The sequence below is a fragment of the Pangasianodon hypophthalmus genome, chromosome 9 (genome assembly GCF_027358585.1).
Source record: "Pangasianodon hypophthalmus isolate fPanHyp1 chromosome 9, fPanHyp1.pri, whole genome shotgun sequence".
Lineage (NCBI taxonomy): Eukaryota > Metazoa > Chordata > Actinopteri > Siluriformes > Pangasiidae > Pangasianodon > Pangasianodon hypophthalmus.
In genome coordinates this window covers 28,810,916-28,828,096 of record NC_069718.1, presented here as the reverse complement: position 1 = coordinate 28,828,096, position 17,181 = coordinate 28,810,916, and the positions used below count along the sequence as shown (strand labels likewise).

Below are 17,181 nucleotides of genomic sequence, written 5' to 3'. Positions count from 1 at the left end.
GTGTAGGATCCATAAGCAGAGACTAAAGCAGATAAATCCGAAACGGCAGGCAAAATCACAATCAGGAAACGAGAGCAAAAGTCCGAAAAAACCAGGAAGTCAATCAGCGAGAAAATATGATCCAAAATCGCAAGGCAAAGGCAAAAATCAGAGTTGAGGAGCGAGCTCACCCTGTAGGCTGGGGCCCCGTCAATATCGAGCGGTGGCGGTGGATCATTCTCTGTGGTCGAATTGTCCAGGCGGGGGCGTGCTGGTTTGAGCAGGGACACGTGGAAGGTGGGGGAAATTCGATACGAGGCAGGGAGTTGCAGTTGGTAAGTCACTGGGTTCACTTGGCGGACGATGCGGAAGGGGCCAATGAATCACGGGGTCAGCTTGCGGCAGGGTAGCCTCATTCTGAGATTTTGTGTGGATAACCAGACCCTTTGGCCCACCTGGAACCTGGGATGTGGCCGTCTGCGACGGTCCGCCTGTATCCTTTGGCGTCGTATGGCTCGTTGTAGGCGGATATGGGTGCTTTCCCAGACCTCCTGGCTGTGACGGACCCAGTCATCTATGGCAGGAACGTCAGAGGGTTCTCCTGACCAGGGAAACAGAGGAGGTTGATACCCCAGAATACACTGGAATGGAGTGAGTCCCGTGGATGAGTGGATGAACGAGTTTTGGGCATACTCTGCCCACGGGAGAAACTCACTCCAGCGCTGTTGTTCCCGACTGCAGTAGGAGCGGAGGTACCTGCCGATTTCCTGGTTTAAACGCTCGGTCTGTCCATTAGACTGTGGATGGTTCCCAGAACTGAGGCTTATGTTGACCCCTAAATGGGTGCAAAAGGCTCTCCAGACTCTGGACGTGAATTGCGGGCCTCGATCGGACACGATATCTTCAGGAAGGCCATAGGTACGAAAAATGTGGTGAAATACTGTTGTCGCTGTTTCCATGGCTGTGGGTAGGCCTTTGAGAGGGACCAGTCGGCAGGCCTTAGAGAACCTGTTGATGGCAACTAGGATCGTGGTGTATCCTGCCGAACTAGGGAGGTCGGTCACAAAATCTATGGCCATGTGAGACCAGGGACGCCTGGGTATGGGCAGGGGTTCTAACAAACCCATGGGGAGCTGGCGGCTGGTTCGAGACTGCGCACAGGTACTGCAGGTTCCCACGTACTCCTCTATATCTTGTGCCAGTGCGGGCCACCAAAATCGGTTGCTAATCAGGGCTGTGGTGCGCCGGATACCGGGGTGGCCGGAGCTAGGCGCCTCATGGACCCATTGCATTACTCTCGGACGTAGGGAGGTAGGTACGAAGAGTTTCGTGGGTGGGCAGGCTGGTGGTGGGGGTTCGTTGCTCTGGGCACGCTGGATCTCTTCCATGATGTCCCACCTGATTGGTGCGAGTACTGTGGCGGGTGGTAGTATCGGCTCTGGGCTGCTGGGCGAGTTTATGGGGTCGTGACGCCGGGATAGTGCATCAGCCTTGCCGTTCTTAGTGCCTGGTCGATATGTGACCGAGAACCGGAACCGGGTGAAGAATAGGGCCCATCGAGCCTGTCTAGGGTTCAGTCTCTTAGCGTTGCGTAGATATTCCAAGTTCCGGTGGTCCGTCAATACTAAGAACGGGTGGCATGCTCCTTCCAGCCAATGCCGCCATTCTACTAATGCCTCCTTAATGAAAAGGAGCTCCCGATTGCCGACATCATAATTAACTTCAGCTGGAGTTAGTTTACGTGAGAAGTAGGCACACGGATGAACTTTCCCTGGGTTTCCCTGGCGTTGTGATAGTACGGCCCCTATCCCGCAGCTGGAGGCATCCACCTCAACGATGAAGGGCAGGCTGGGGTCTGGGTGCCTCAAGATCGGTGCTGTAGTAAAACTTGACTTTAGCTGGTTGAAGGCGGATTGGGCCTGGTCATTCCAATGGAGGCATTGTGGTTTGCCTCGCAGGAGTGACGTCATAGGGTTAGCGATGCTGCTGTAGTTTGTTATGAATCGCCGGTAAAATTTTGCGAACCCCAGGAACCTCTGTAATTCTCTGATCGTGGTAGGTTCGGGCCAGTCCGCGACCGCCTTGACTTTGCCGGCGTCCATCTCTACCCCCTTCTTCGAGATGACATAACCCAGAAAGGTGATAGAGTCTCGGTGGAATTCGCATTTTGCGGCCTTGACGTATAACTGATGTTTCAGCAGCCGAGTGAGGACTGTTCTAACATGGTGGATGTGTTCGTCATAGGTGGACGAGTAGATAAGAATGTCGTCGATGTAGGCGATGACGTAGTGATGGAGTACATCCCTGAAAATTTCGTTAATTTTGTTTAATGACTGAAATACTGCTGGCGCGTTGGTTAGTCCATATGGCATCACGAGATATTCATAGTGCCCCCTGGTGGTGTGGAACGCCGTCTTCCACTCGTCCCCCTCTTTGATCCTTATTAAATTGTACGCGCTGCGCAGGTCCAACTTTGTGAATATCCGAGCCTCCCTGAGCTGTTCCAAGGCTGCTGGTACCAGTGGGAGAGGGTAAGGGTATTGGACCGTTAACGCATTCAGTCCCCTGTAATCGATGCATGGCCGCAGGCCCCCGCCTTTTTTTTCAAAGAAGAAGAATCCTGCTGCAGCAGGAGAAGTGGAGGGTCGGATGTAGCCCATGTCTAGGGCTTCTTTGACATATTCCTCCATTGCCTTGGTCTCGGGGAGAGAAAGGGGGTAAACCTTACTCTTAGGGGGTATCGCGTTGGGTAGCAGCTTGATCGCGCAGTCCCATGGGCGGTGGGGGGGGGGAGCTGTCTGGCTCTCTCTTCACTGAACTCCTCTTGAAGATGCTGGTATTCATGAGGTATGGAGATGTTCGTTGGTGTGTCCGGGCTTTCAATGGAGGTCGCGAGACATGGCAGTGACTGGACCCTGCGAAGACAGTGATTTTGGCAGTGGGGTGACCAGCTAACTAATTCCCCCTCCTTCCAGGACACGACGGGGTTATGGAGTTGCAGCCAGGGAAAACCCAGGATGATGGGATTCGAAGGAGTGGGGATGATGTAAAATGCTGTCTCCTCATAGTGAAGTAGGCCAACCTGTAGGGTGAGCGGATGGGTTTGATGGGTGATGAGGCCTCCCCCGATGGGACGATTGTCGACGGCCATCACTCGCAAGGGTGGTTCGCATGGCAGTGTGGGGAGATGAAGGTCTTCTGCGAGCTGTTGGTCAATCAGGTTGACGGCCGCCCCGGAATCCACTAGTGCTGGAACTACAATGGTACCCTGAGTGTAATGCACCGTCACTTTCAGTGTCATACAGGAACATATGAAATCGCATCTCTCCTTGGAGGTAGACGGTTTCTCGGGACAGTTGCTAACCCGGTGGCCAGCTCCCCTGCAGTAGAAACAGAGGTTTCGGCGTGCCCGACGTTGACGCTCGTCCTGAGAGACTCTGGTGCCACCCAGCTGCATAGGCTCCGGCCCCTCCTCCCGTGGTCTGCAGTGGTCCTCCCGAAACCAGGATTCATAGTGTGGGCGAGACATGCGTCGTTGTTGGCGGAGGAGGTTGTCCAGACGAATAGCCTTGGTGATATATTCAGACAGGGTAACATCCGTGCTGTGGCAGGCCAACTCGGCCTGTAAAGCCGGCCGTAATCCCTCCCGAAATACTGCTAGCAGGGCAGGATCATTCCACTGACTTTGGGCCGCTAGGGTACGAAATTTTACGGCGTAGTCAGCCGCCGGCTCGGTGCCTTGACGTAACTCCAAAAGTTGAACAGCCACGTCACGCCCCCCTGCTGGGTATTCAAACACATCACGGATTAGCCCAGAGAAGTAAGCAAAGGAGGTTTTTACCTGGGGGTCGGTGTCCCAGACGGCCGAGGCCCAGTCAAGTGCTCTCCCTGTGAGCAGAGACAGGAGGAAGGCACACTTGGTGATCTCCTCTCGGTATGCCAGGGGTTGGAAAGCGAAGAAATTCGCGCATTGCCGTAGAAATCCTCGGCAGTGTTCCGTGGAGCCGTCAAATTTTTCTGGGAGCGCCATCTGGGCCGAATCGCCGTGGATTGGCGCGGTGACAGTAGCGGGGCTCGCCGCTGCTTGCTGGAGCTGTTCGTGGGCGGCCTGTAGCGCCGCGAGTTGCTCCTGATACGCACGAATGATGGCGCCTTGGCGGGCCACCACCGCCTGGAAACTCACGCGCTCTGCTGGATCCAAAGACGGCGAAGTATTCTGTAACGCCTCGTCCGAGGCGGGTTGTGTAGGATCCATAAGCAGAGACTAAAGCCGATAAATCCGAAACGGCAGGCAAAATCGCAATCAGGAAACGAGAGCAAAAGTCTGAAAAAACCAGGAAGTCAATCAGTGAGAAAATATGATCCAAAATCGCAAGGCAAAGGCAAAAATCAGAAAAACAAACCAGGGTCATACACATGAAGAAAAACCGTAAACAATGCAAAAGAAAACGCTCAGTAATGTCCAGAAAACAATACTTCGCGTCCTCATGTGGTGAACGCGCTGCTTAAATGTCCCTGAAAACCCCGGAAGTGTTTCTCAAGGATGGAGTCAAAACTCAGGTGAGGGCTCCCTCTGGCGGGCAGGTGCCGGTGGTGACGTTACAACTGACAAGCATGTAGCTATTCGCCTCCGGTACCCCTCCTCAAGTCCCACATTCACCGAATACCTGAAACCATAAAATTTGAATGAATCACCTCAGGCCGCAACGATCGCTCCGATCGTCCGAACAAACCCTTCTTGCTGAAATGAAATAGTCATCCAATTAGCCACCCAACGCGCGTGCAAATTGAACTCTCGCAAAGATCAGCCTTCACTCGATACATCCGTAGTTCTCCTCAGCCACGCTATTAAATAAAACAAGTCTCAAATAACCCCGCATAACAAACACAGACCACATTGTAGCTACCACCAGCAGCTCCTACCTCCTGAATGTGCACCCAGCGCACCAAAATTGACGTCACTTCCAGGACCCAACTGGATGCACTTAGTATACAAAAATGGCATATCACATCGCCACATAAATAAGAACTTTCTTCTATCAAACAAACACCAATTGTTGTGAGGATTTTGGCTTTGTTGGAGATAAGCACAGGATCACTAAGAGGTACAGGTCCTGGACACAATGAGCAGTGCATTTCATCTGGAACCAAGATTTTTGGGAATTTCATTCAGATTAGTGGTTGACTTAGTTGGTAGGGAAGCTGGGATTTTTTTCTATCTGAAGATGTGCTGTACCTTTCGTTTGAGGTCCTCATTTGTTGGAGGGTACACTGTGTTCTCAGCATCAACTTTATCAAAATCTGACAGGTTTTTCTCTGGCAACAAAGTCTTGTCTTTACAGGTCACCTCCACCTCAGTGCTCTTAACTCTTTGAAACATTTTTCTATTGGTTTGAAAAAGGTGCCATTTGCATACTGCTTTATGTATGCAGAATCGCCTTGATATAGTACAAGGACAATGCCACATGTTTTTGGCATTGTGAACAACCATAATCCTTCCTAATCTGCTGTATAAAATGATACTTTTGGCTCAAAACAGACACATAGTGCATATAAGACAGACTTCCAAGGTTCACATATGTTGCAAAACACATAAAACTTTCTTCAGCTTTATTCTGATGATTTAAAACCTGTCTTTTTTTTTTCTTCTGAAAACCATTTTTGATAGACCATTTCTGTTAGTCTTTTTGTATAGGACCTCATTCCCTCCATCAGATCTGCAGTAATCCACTGATTTTAAGTGAGTATACTGACGAGATCGCAAGCAACTTCTTCTTCTGAAATCCATGACAACTCACCTTGTATGAACTGCTCCATGTCTTTTCAATGACATGTATGGGAATTCAAGGGCGTCTAGATGATTTTGCCACAGTGAAGACTCCACTCTTTGCATCAATGCACTGACTTTGAAGGTGGGACTGAGCAGTGACATCATGGTCAATATTTGAATGAGCCCTTTGTATGTGTCTTCTAAGATTTTTCTTTAAAATGCACAAATCACAGTGTGGACAATGTAACTTTTGCTCTTGCTTATTTTTAACATATTTAACACAGTTTATAGCTGTCTTGCTGCACTGAGGTGCAGTAGGGGATATCTGGTTCCACTGAGGAGCTGAATAATTGCACACATTTATGTGCTTGATAAAATCTGATATATTGATTATTGTTTTTGTGCAAGTAGCAACAGTGAAAATGTTTGTTTGTTCTGCACTCCAAGTGAAAGATGAAAATTATGAAATCAAAAAATATCATAACAGATACAGTTTCAAATGGTAAAATAGAGTATATAAGCAAATTAAAATGAATTGACTCACATTTAAAATGTTAACAAGATACACAAAATGACAGCATATAAAACTATCAAATATATTCACTATCAAATATACCTATCATTATTCTCTGCATACAATATACATATCACACCTTATGTTTATGATGAACCACGCAAAGTATGTGGTAAAAGACTAAGAACCGTATGTCTCTCACATGGTCTAAAAACATGTGTTGCACAAAATGGACAATGATACAAATTTCCAACTCTGAAAGCTTCAAATAGAATCATTGCTGCTTCTCACTGTAGCACATGTCTGTTAAAAACAATAAATTAATAACTAAGATATGTAAGATATAATGCAACCTAGGTATATATTTATATTTTTAACTACTTAGCTACTGTTAATATACATACACATTTATGACACTACATCTTACCTCCATCTTCTTCGTGTCTAAGGGAGATGACGTATCTGTATGGTTAATGCTGATTGATCAATTCAGTTCCCAGCAAGAACCTCTTTCCACCAATAAGAGAAACCTTTCAACATGCCTATTACGCCGATCTGCAGAGATCCATACTTGCCTGAAACGGGCAAGTGCCACGCCTTACCAAGCACCCATACCCTGTGAATAGTCCCAGCTTGGCATGTCCCATCACCTTTCCTTTTCTTTTTCTTTTGTTGTTTGTTTTTTTCCACTTACATTTCACAGTATTTTTTACAGTAACTAAGTTATTATTATTTTTTTTATTTCTAGAGCACTTTAATAAACCCTTGTTACAGTGCACCTCACAGGGCCTCACAGCACTTCATAAACCACAATCCTTCACATGACTTACACATGAGGAGAAAAATAGGCTGCTGCTAAGAGTTCTAAAATCAGTATTGTCTACATGGGTTTTTAACAAATTTAACAAAGTCCCCAGGACATGTCTTGAGAGCCACCATTTGATTTCCAATGTTGTTTAATGTGGCTCATAGCTAAATCGTTCTTGTCATATTTGTACTTATACTTTTGTCTACAACATGGTGTTAGGGCAAACACTTTACTCAGCACCGTGTTCCAGGTGCTTCTATGCTAGCAGGATTTGAGAGTTGAAGGTTGGGCAGGGTCCTTGAAGTAGTGCAATTTGACAGATGTTCCTGAGCAGGACTCAACATCTGGCTACTCCAACTGGAAAATGTGTCTATGCTACAGTATTATGGGACGAGACATCAAGGAGAATCCACAGAGGTGTGAAAGGCTGCTCCTGAGGCAATATGGTCATACAGCTTACTGCATGTTTATGAGCTGGTGTTGGGGCTACCTGGGAAGGGAAGGGAAGGGTAGCACTTCCATCCTCTGTAGCGAGCAGGATCTGGGCAGACATCCCTGAAGACTCTGGAAGCTACATTGGATTTAAATGACCCCCACTAAGAGGCTGCTGAGTTTTATTAATATCAATATCATAACTGAATAGAGTTCCTGTGCATCTACGTTGATTTATTAAATCTATTTGAACATACAAACTGCTAAATGCAGCACAGAGGTCATGTGGTACTTCAGCTTTGTCTGGGTGTTCCCAGCAGGGGGCCCAGATCACCAGCCACATCCTCCAGCAGCAGTTGCAAAGTGTCCACGTGGCCTTTGAAAAGAGAAAAAGAACAACAATAGCAGATATGTAAATAAAACAGATAAAAAGCAATATGTGAGAAACACACACATACTGCATCCATAAATGTATGCACGACTTTAATTTCTTTTACTACTTCTTGTGTATTATTTACAAAACCTAACCTAGCCTACTAAAACCCAGCCAGATACTAGCAAGCTAATTTAGCTAGTTAGCTCCTGGTCTTGTTTAGCTAACAGGAAAATGTTTTTAGTAGACTCTGATAACCAGAAGATCTCATATGGAACTATAATTTTTTTTTTTAAGAAATAGCTAGTGAACATATTCGACTGCTAGTCTTTTGAGTCTGCTAGTCTTTACACATTAATGTTCTGTTATTTCTGGCCTCCATTTTAGGTTCTTCAGCATTTTTCTGGTTTAACTGTAATTCTGTTGTAGGTTTATAACAACATATATATTATTTACACTTTCATATATTGCTGGTTTTTTTGCAGAAGACAAAAAAAAATCTTTTTAACAAATTATTGTTGAAGATGTACTTCAGTTGTGTTTCTCTATATAAGTAGTATTGTAAAAATTGTCATGTGACTTGACTATTGTTGGGTAAAAAAAAAAAAAAAAAAGATTGTACTAAATTTTTTAGAAATGTAAGTTTTAAATAAAGTAATAAAAGAACTTGTTGCAAACCTTACGTGTTCGGGCGGAAATGAGGAAGCAGAAGGCAGGCTTGGGAACAACTCCAAGGCGTTTTATTCTCCACTTGCACTTTCAGCGGTTTACTTTATTTACACACACAGTTAAGCATGCACACGCAGCTCTGTGCTGGATCTCTCTCTCTCTCTCATTTTTAGGCCCAGCTCACTGCAGCACAGAACACTCGTTAGTAGAATTCCCCGCAGGTGTGCATTCCTTACCGCTCACCTTCTCCGGCTCCGCCCTCCATTCACCAACTGGTGCTCGACCACGCCCCCGCTTCCACAGCACTTCTCTTTTTTGTGAACTCAATTTTAGCTTCATCTGATCATCGTATGTTTCTTATCTATGCTCATGAGAGTTCTGAGGTAGTTTTGGCTGAACAAGTTCTCATTAGTTTGGCCAATTTTACTTCATTAGTCAACACAACAGAGCAGCTTGTTCAGGAAAGTATGATTTAGTCACTAGCAGAATGGAGCAGTAAAAGGTTGAGTGCTATTGTAATCAGATACTTAAATTTATTGAATTGAGAAGATGATTTGTTTATTTACAGCATAATGAACTCCAGCACTTATTCCATTTCAAGTACAGAAGCGATCCATAACTAACCAGAAGAAATAGGAATAGTGTTGCTCAGGTTCAGCCAAGTGTAGCAAACATTCCTGACATTTCCCCTGGATAATTCCCATCAGCTCATCCTTCTGCATCGTATCACTGCAACAGATGTTGGAACAGCTGGCTTATATGAATTACTGCACACACACACACACACACTTTTACTACCTGATGATGTGCTTCAGAACATTACTGCTGAAATATTGAACATGTGAGAGGAGAAAGAGTGTCTCACCTCATCAGTGGGCCAGGAAATGTTCAATTCTTCCCATCAGACACGTATTTATCATCACATTGCAGGACGTCGGACTCCCCTGGAGTCAAACCAAGGAAGAACAGAGGAACAAATGTTGTTCATCATGGCTGTAACTAGCTAAAAGTACACTGAGGTGTGAAACTCGAGATTCAGTGTGTTCTACCTGTCCAGCATGAATGATGATCAGCTCCTCCTTCAGGATGAGGTATAAAAACCTCAGAACAGTTTCTCATCACGAGCACGGCCATTGTCTTCACTAAGCTTTTTGAAATATATCACTTTATGTGGTTATGCGTATGGTTAAGTTATTCTGAATGAATTGAAAGGCAGTTTTATTTTTATATTCACTATTCATTTTTATAAAAGTGAGAATTTCTCAGCTGTTTCCCCTTTCCCCTGCCTCTATAATAAATAAATGTGAATGACTGACCAAAAAAACTGCACTGGAAAGAAAATAATAAATAGGATAATGTATACATAACAAAAAATGATCCTAACAAAGGAAAAAGCAGTTGAGTGTCTTTATTTCCAAAATGCAATTCCAAACTTCTCCATTTGTTACAGGATCTGATATACAATACGTTTTTTCTGATATCCGATATCCATCATTTTGTTTTTGCTGGTATCGGCCCGGTACTGATACTGGGTATGGGATCGGTGCTGTCTCTACTTCAAACCCTGTTTTTCACTCTCTGTAATGAAATATTAGTATTGAGTTGTACAACGCAGTCATACTCTCATCTTCTAAATGTATTTCTAATCTGTGGTGTGCTCAGTGTGTGTGGAGTTTACACACCTGTCAGTTTTAACACATAGAGAAATCTCTCTCACCTGAATCTGTGAGTGTGAATGATGAAGCTCCCAAAGTAGAAATAAACAAACCTTCAGCAGTCCTAATGAAAAAATATGTACCATCTCTGTGACATCATCATCATCACCATGACTACTGCAAAATTCTACACTTCTAATTATTTAAATTTATTTGTATTAAATTAAAAAAATTCTTTAAAATCTCTTTAGTAAATATTAAACGTTACATGATAGTTATCATAAATTACCTCATAACTAGGGAAACACGGTAAATAACTAAACTTATCCATGTTAATAAACAGAAATGAGGCTCGTTGACCCACAGTAAACATCTCATGAGGATAAATAAATTAAAAACACCTTTATTTTTTGCTTATTTACTTATATATTGTATATTTGATGTTATAAATTACCAATATACTGCATGAATGTGTACAGGTGTTCCTAATAAAGTGCACAGTGCTTGTATACAACGTATATACAAAACTGTATTAAATGACAAATATATAGAGTGCATGTACTTAAAGCTTTTCAGTTACAGTTTAAAAAAATCTAAATATATTAGACAGTCAAAATATCTAGTTATCGTTCAGCAAAAACTGTTCAAGTCTGGGACAAGAACCCTGCTGGTCTGTACCCAAGGAACTGGTAAGATAGAAGTGAGGTTAATTTATCACCATAACAACAACAACTCAAGCAACAGAGTTCTTACCATGGTTACCATTAAAAACAGATAAACAACAAAGAACAGAGCTCTGAAAATCATTTTTAGAGGAAAAATAAATAAATCAGTATCACAACTATTAATCAATCATCAGTGGAGACACAAATGTTAAATAAAAATGTGGAGCTAAAAATAAGCTATAAACAGCTACAACACATGGATGTGTATTTGTGTAATCAGTGTGATGATGTGATGATATCTCTGTGTTGTGTGTAGACACTGAAGGATTTGACTTTGGATTGTAAAATAGGTTATTAAAGCCTGAAGTAACTTGTAGCTGAGTGGATAAAAGGATGTGATCAGTCACGGTTATTGTTATGGAACTTCTACATCTGAATATGAATGATTCAGCTCCCAACCTGCTGGAAATGTGGGACGGGTTCTAACGCTTCACCAAAACTGCTTTATCCTGGAAAAGAGGTTTGAGGTGAGACTCCTGTCATACGCCAGTCCTGGTGAGTTTATTATCCTTAATGCTGAAAGACAAACAAACAACATCAGCATAAACATCAACACACACAAACACACACACTCTAAAAATCATAATATTATACAGGATACAGTGAATATTATTCAGTATCATACAGTACAATACAGTAAAGAGGCAGTAAGTCAGTAACTCACTGTAGTGTCTCCAGTTTACAGTGTGGATCCTTCAGTAGATCAGAGAGCAGCTTCACTCCTGATTCTCCTGGATTATTATAGTAAATATTCAGTTCTCTCAGGTGTGATGAGGAGTTTGACCTCAGAGCTGAAGCCAGAGCAGCACAACCTTCATCTGTAATACTGCAGTAACGCATCCTGCAAGAAAGAAAACCTTCTCACACTTAACACACTCAGTTTTAGCATTGAAAACATGAACAAAGCAAAATCTTTATATTCTGTACATTTACTCTCCATCTCACACACACAACAATGAAAATATATCAGATCACTATAATTAAATTTACGACAGATGAAATCTGCATGTTGCTGCGTTTATTAAAACTCAGGTGTGTGTGTGTGTGTGTGTGTGTGTGTGCGTGTATATATATAACCTCAGTTTCTCCAGTGTACAGTGTGGATTCTCCAGTCCAGCAGAGAGCAGCTTCACTCCTGAATCCTGCAGTTTATTGTAACTCAGGTCCAGTTCTCTCAGACTGGAGGAGTTTGAGCTGAGAACTGAGGACAGAACTCTACAGCTTTCCTCTGTCAGATTACACCCACGCAGACTGGAAAAGAAATGATGAAATATCAGAACACTGATCACAAACACACAAACACAGCCATAATACAGCTAAAGTTGAACAGAAATGTCAGTGTGTTTCTCTCACACACAGAAATCAGAGGACAGGACACCACATCAGCACATTTACAGGAGAAGGGACGTCTTTCTGCACTCCACAATCTCTCAGCTACAATTTATTATAAGACCATTAGGTCATGTACATAACACACACATGTGAGAGTGAGCAGCCTACAAACAATACACTCTGATCTGTGTTCAAGTTTCTACAACCAATACTGCAGCTATAGTGCATTTTATTACAGAAAATAAAGAATTATAGAACTGTACACTACCAGTTAATAACATGCCAGTACTAGTGGTACTTTACAGTGAGTTATATGTTGAATTTCACAGAGACGGTATAGTAGTTGGTGTGTACCGTTACAAATCTGTCACCTCAGGACCTTAGATTTTACACAGACACTAGTTCAGTTGTTTGGTGTGGACCCCAGAACAGGTGGAGTCACATACGTCCAAAGAGATCCAAACTAAAGAGAAAGTTTAATCGGTCCAAACCAGCCCAAGTAGATGTGAAAGCGTCCTTATCCTCTCTCACGTGTCCCGCAGTGTGGACATAATGTGTTAGTGTAAAAAGTGAAAGAATATTCTGTAAAAGATCTTCTCCAAACAGTGTGGTTCAGTGTTACAATAAAATAACAAACCATGCAGTAATACATTTATGAATAAAAATACTCACTCAGCTTTTCTGGAGGCTTTGACCACTGGCAGCAGCCTCAGAAGACATTCTTCTGATTGGTCATATTTATTCAATGAAAACTCATCCAGCTCCTGTTCTGAGTTCAGTAACACAAACACCAGAGCTGACCACTGAGCAGGAGAGAGACTGCTTCCACTGAGACACCTGTAATCTGCTCTGTTCAGGTAAGTTTGTACTTCCTGCACTAGAGAATGATCATTCAGTTCATTCAGACAGTGGAACAGATTGATGGATTTCTCTGGTGATGGATTCTCCCTGATCTTCTCCTTGATGTACTTGACTGTTTCCTGTTCGCTGTGAAAGCTGCTTCCTCTCTGTGGTATTAAGCCTCGTAAAAGAGTCTGATTGGACTCCAGTGAGAGACCCAGAAGGAAGCGGAGGAACAGGTCCAGGTGTCCATTCTCACTCTGTAAGGCCTTGTCCACTGCACTCCTGAGGAAATCAGACATGTTTGACTTTCTGGAAAGTTCAGACAGATCAGTGGTTTGTTGTTCTGTTACATTTCTGCTGATGAAGGAGAGAAATGCGTATAAAGCAGCCAAAAACTCCTGAACACTCAGATGTACAAAGCTGAACACCTTCCCCAGGTGAAGCCCAAACTCCTCTCTGAAGATTTGGGTACACACTCCTGAGTACACTGACACTTCTCTGACATCAATGCCACACTCACTCAGGTCTTCCTCATAGAAGATCAGGTTTCCTTTCTCCAGCTGTTGGAAAGCCAGTTTCCCTAGTGCCAGGACACTCTCTCTGGTCTGCTGAGGATCAGGGTCACATTTCTGATGGTACTTTTGGTCCTTGTGTTTGATCTGAAAGATCAGGAAGTGTGTGAACATTTGAGTCAGAGTCTTGGGGATCTCTCCACTCTCTGCTTCACCCAACATTCTCTCTAGAACATTGGCTGAAATCCAGCAGAAGACTGGGATGTGGCACATGATGTAGAGGCTTCTTGAAGACTTCACGTGTGTGATGATTTTATTGACCAAGCTCTGATCATAGATCCTCTTCCTGAAGTACTCCTCTTTCTGAGGATCACTGAAGCCTCGTACCTCTGTTACCTGGTCTACACACTCAGGAGGGATCTGATTGGCTGCTCCTGGTCGAGAGGTTATCCAGAGGAGAGTAGAGGGAAGCAGATTCCCCTTGATGATGTTTGTCAGCAGCACATCCACTGAGGCTGACTCTGTCACATCACACAATCTCTCATTGTTCTGGAAATTTAGAGGAAGTCGACACTCATCCAGACCATCAAAGATCAACACCACTTTGTAGGAGTCTATTAATTGTAGTTTTCTCATTTCTGGGAAAAAGTGATGAAGAAGATTCATCAGACTGAGATTTTGCTGCTTCATCAAATTCAGCTCTCTAAAAGGAAGTGGAAACATGAAGGTGACGTCCTGATTTGCTTTTCCTTCGGCCCAGTCCAGAATGAACTTCTGCACAGAGACTGTTTTTCCAATTCCAGCAACTCCTTTAGTCAGCACAGTTCTGATGGACTTGTCTTTAAAGAGGTCATTACATTTGATGGGTGTCTCCTGTGTTGCTGGTGTCCTGGACGCTGTCTCAACCTGTCTCACCTCATGTTCATTATTGACGTCTCCACTCCAACCCTCTGTGATGTAGAGCTCTGTGTAGATCTCATTCAAAAGTGCTGAGCTTCCATGCTGTGAGATTCCTTCATTAATTCTTTTAAACTTCTCTCTCAGGTTGGATTTCAACTTTGCCTGATACACAAAGGCCACAGACTCTAATAAACAAAGTAATAACATGTTTTAATGCAAAATCACTGAGCACAATATAAAATGTAAAATTCTTTCAAATGCTGCTGTTCATTCCTGATTCATGTATTAAATACTTCTGAAGGAACAGGACCATTGTACAGAGTAACCACAAGCTGGATCACGAACAGAACAGAAAAGCACCAGATGTACATGATACTAAAATCAAACTTAAAACTAAAAGTGTTAATATCTAAAACAATTTCCTCTTTCTAAAGTGAACCTGATGGAATAAAGCCATGACTCAGAGCTCTTACTGTTGTGCAGTGTGTTAGCGAGATCTGTGTGGTTCATGTTCTTCAGGACGTGCAGTGTGATCTTCAGCGCTCCCTCTCTGACACTGTGCAGATCCTCCTCATCCTCCACCTCCCTCTCAGTGCATGCTGGGTAATCTGGACTCAGGAGCTTCCTAAACCTCTTCAGCTCATTCTTTATCAGAGTGATGACTTTGTGTTCCAGCTCCTGGTTAGAAACACACAGAAACAGATCTAAATATTATAATGTTAAACAGTGAGAAATGCCTTTATTTTATGAAAAGGAAAAAAAAAACCTCTGTCTACTACCACAGTTACAAATGTCTGATTACCCACAATTCTGCTGCACATCAATAAAACAACACAAGTCACACACACCTTGAATATGGACTCCAACTGATTTCTGCTGATCTTTGATTTCTTATTTTGCAGTCTGTGAACAAACAAAACACATCATGTAATATGGACTATATGATGATAATAATGATGATAGAATAACAGAATAGTGGGGAAACGCATAATAATGAGCAGTTGAGTAGTAAGAATAATAATACACAGCATAAATGTAAGACACTGCAGAATAATAAGGAAATGAGGATGATAAAGTGAAAAGTTTCCTCGAACTGACTAGCTCGTTTTTCATTCATTCTTTTTTGATTTTGTTCCACTCAACGCCTCAATGCTGGACAACGCTGGAGCTCATTTGTGGTTCTCTTTTATAGCTAAAACACCTTCACGAGCTGTTAACAACAGTGACTAGCATGGCTATTCTCAAAGAATTTTCTTAATCAAAGTATGATTTAAGTATGATTATCATATAATCCATCAAGTATAATCAAGAGTTAAAATACTTAGAAATCATAAAAGATTTAGTGCATTTAGAGAGTGACTTTATGATTTTACAAGGATATTTCTGTGTATGTGAATCAAGAAACCTAAAACAAACTGGTGTGACCTTGCAGGTAGACTTTTGGGAAAAACAATAAGCACGCAGTTCTCATTCATAAATTGTATCTTCTTCAGTCCAGATGTGCGCCGTCATATCTCACGGGAAGGTGTTTTTCTCTCTATCAGACTACTGAAGTGCATTGTTGAGGTTGTGATGAATGTTAACTTTTTTTAAAAAATAAACTGACTGATCTCTCGCCATGGTTAAAACTAAGAGAGAGGGTCAGTGAAATAATTGTGGTGAGAGGCAGGGGTGTGATTAAAAGAAAAAAAGAGAAGACTTCACTTAATAAGATCATTGTTCTAGAAGTGTATAAAAGCATGAGCCACGACTGTGTAAATCAGATGATCATTTCGGCTTTGTTGGTTCATTCAATAAAGTCTCATATTTGGCATCCAAAACCCTTTGTCTTTGGAAAGTTATTTTTGTTATTCTCATCTGAAAAGTTTTGCCACGACACTATAGGCTAGTTTATATACAGGATGGCTGAGTGAATTATTGTCTAATCATGTTACACAGATACTCTGCTTGTTACATCAGTTAACTTCAGAGCTTCGTGGCTCCAGTGTCCCAGGTGGCTGAGATTAGGATTTTAGTGTGTTTGCACAGTTTACTGCAAATTAGCCTGATAATGTCCCATCTATTCTTTTATACTGAGGACTAAAATGATTAGATAGTTTTAATTGATCATTTATACATATATTACTTTACATTCTATACAATGGTCACTTTACAATTTAAAAAGAATAAATTAATAACCATACAGTCTATCCAATATATTTTAATCCATAGATATAATATATTTAAAAAGTATTTTACTTAAAACAGGGTCACCATATCCTTTTTCTATTCAATAATCCACACAGTGTTAAATCATCATTCTTCTATCAGTAAAAACACAATTGTAAATCTGTAGAATCAGGAAAATGGTTCAACGATATGTGCCAGTGAAAGTCTCAGATAGACAGACAACCTGAAAACATATTGCCTATTTATTTATGTATTTATTTGTTTGTTTGTTTGTTTGTTTATTGGGAGGATGTCCTTCATTGGAAAAATAAATTATTGCACCTTTAACACTCTCCTCTTAACAGAATACACTGATTTCAGGATTTCCTAACTGACACTACCATATTTAGAAACAAATGTTTGAATGAATGAATGAATAAAACTGTTATATTGTCATTAATTTCCCAGGTGTAAATGCTCTTCTGTAGCACCACAGACCCTCCAGCTCAGGGACTGCAGGC

The 17,181-nt window shown here is 42.4% G+C and overlaps 2 long non-coding RNA genes across 2 annotated transcripts; both read right to left on the bottom strand.

Annotated features, from left to right (window-relative positions):
* Window positions 1-6,579: 6,579 nt before the first annotated feature.
* On the bottom strand, window positions 6,580-10,428 carry LOC117597917 (uncharacterized). The gene is made up of 4 exons (XR_008302345.1): window positions 9,595-10,428; window positions 9,411-9,489; window positions 8,560-9,274; window positions 6,580-7,879 (listed from the first exon to the last, which is right to left on the bottom strand). It is a non-coding gene; the product is annotated as an uncharacterized LOC117597917 (long non-coding RNA).
* A 159-nt stretch (window positions 10,429-10,587) lies between these two features.
* Window positions 10,588-11,762, bottom strand: LOC128318934 (uncharacterized). Its single transcript, XR_008302354.1, has 2 exons — window positions 11,590-11,762; window positions 10,588-11,441 (listed from the first exon to the last, which is right to left on the bottom strand). It is a non-coding gene; the product is annotated as an uncharacterized LOC128318934 (long non-coding RNA).
* Between the last annotated feature and the right edge of the window lie 5,419 nt (window positions 11,763-17,181).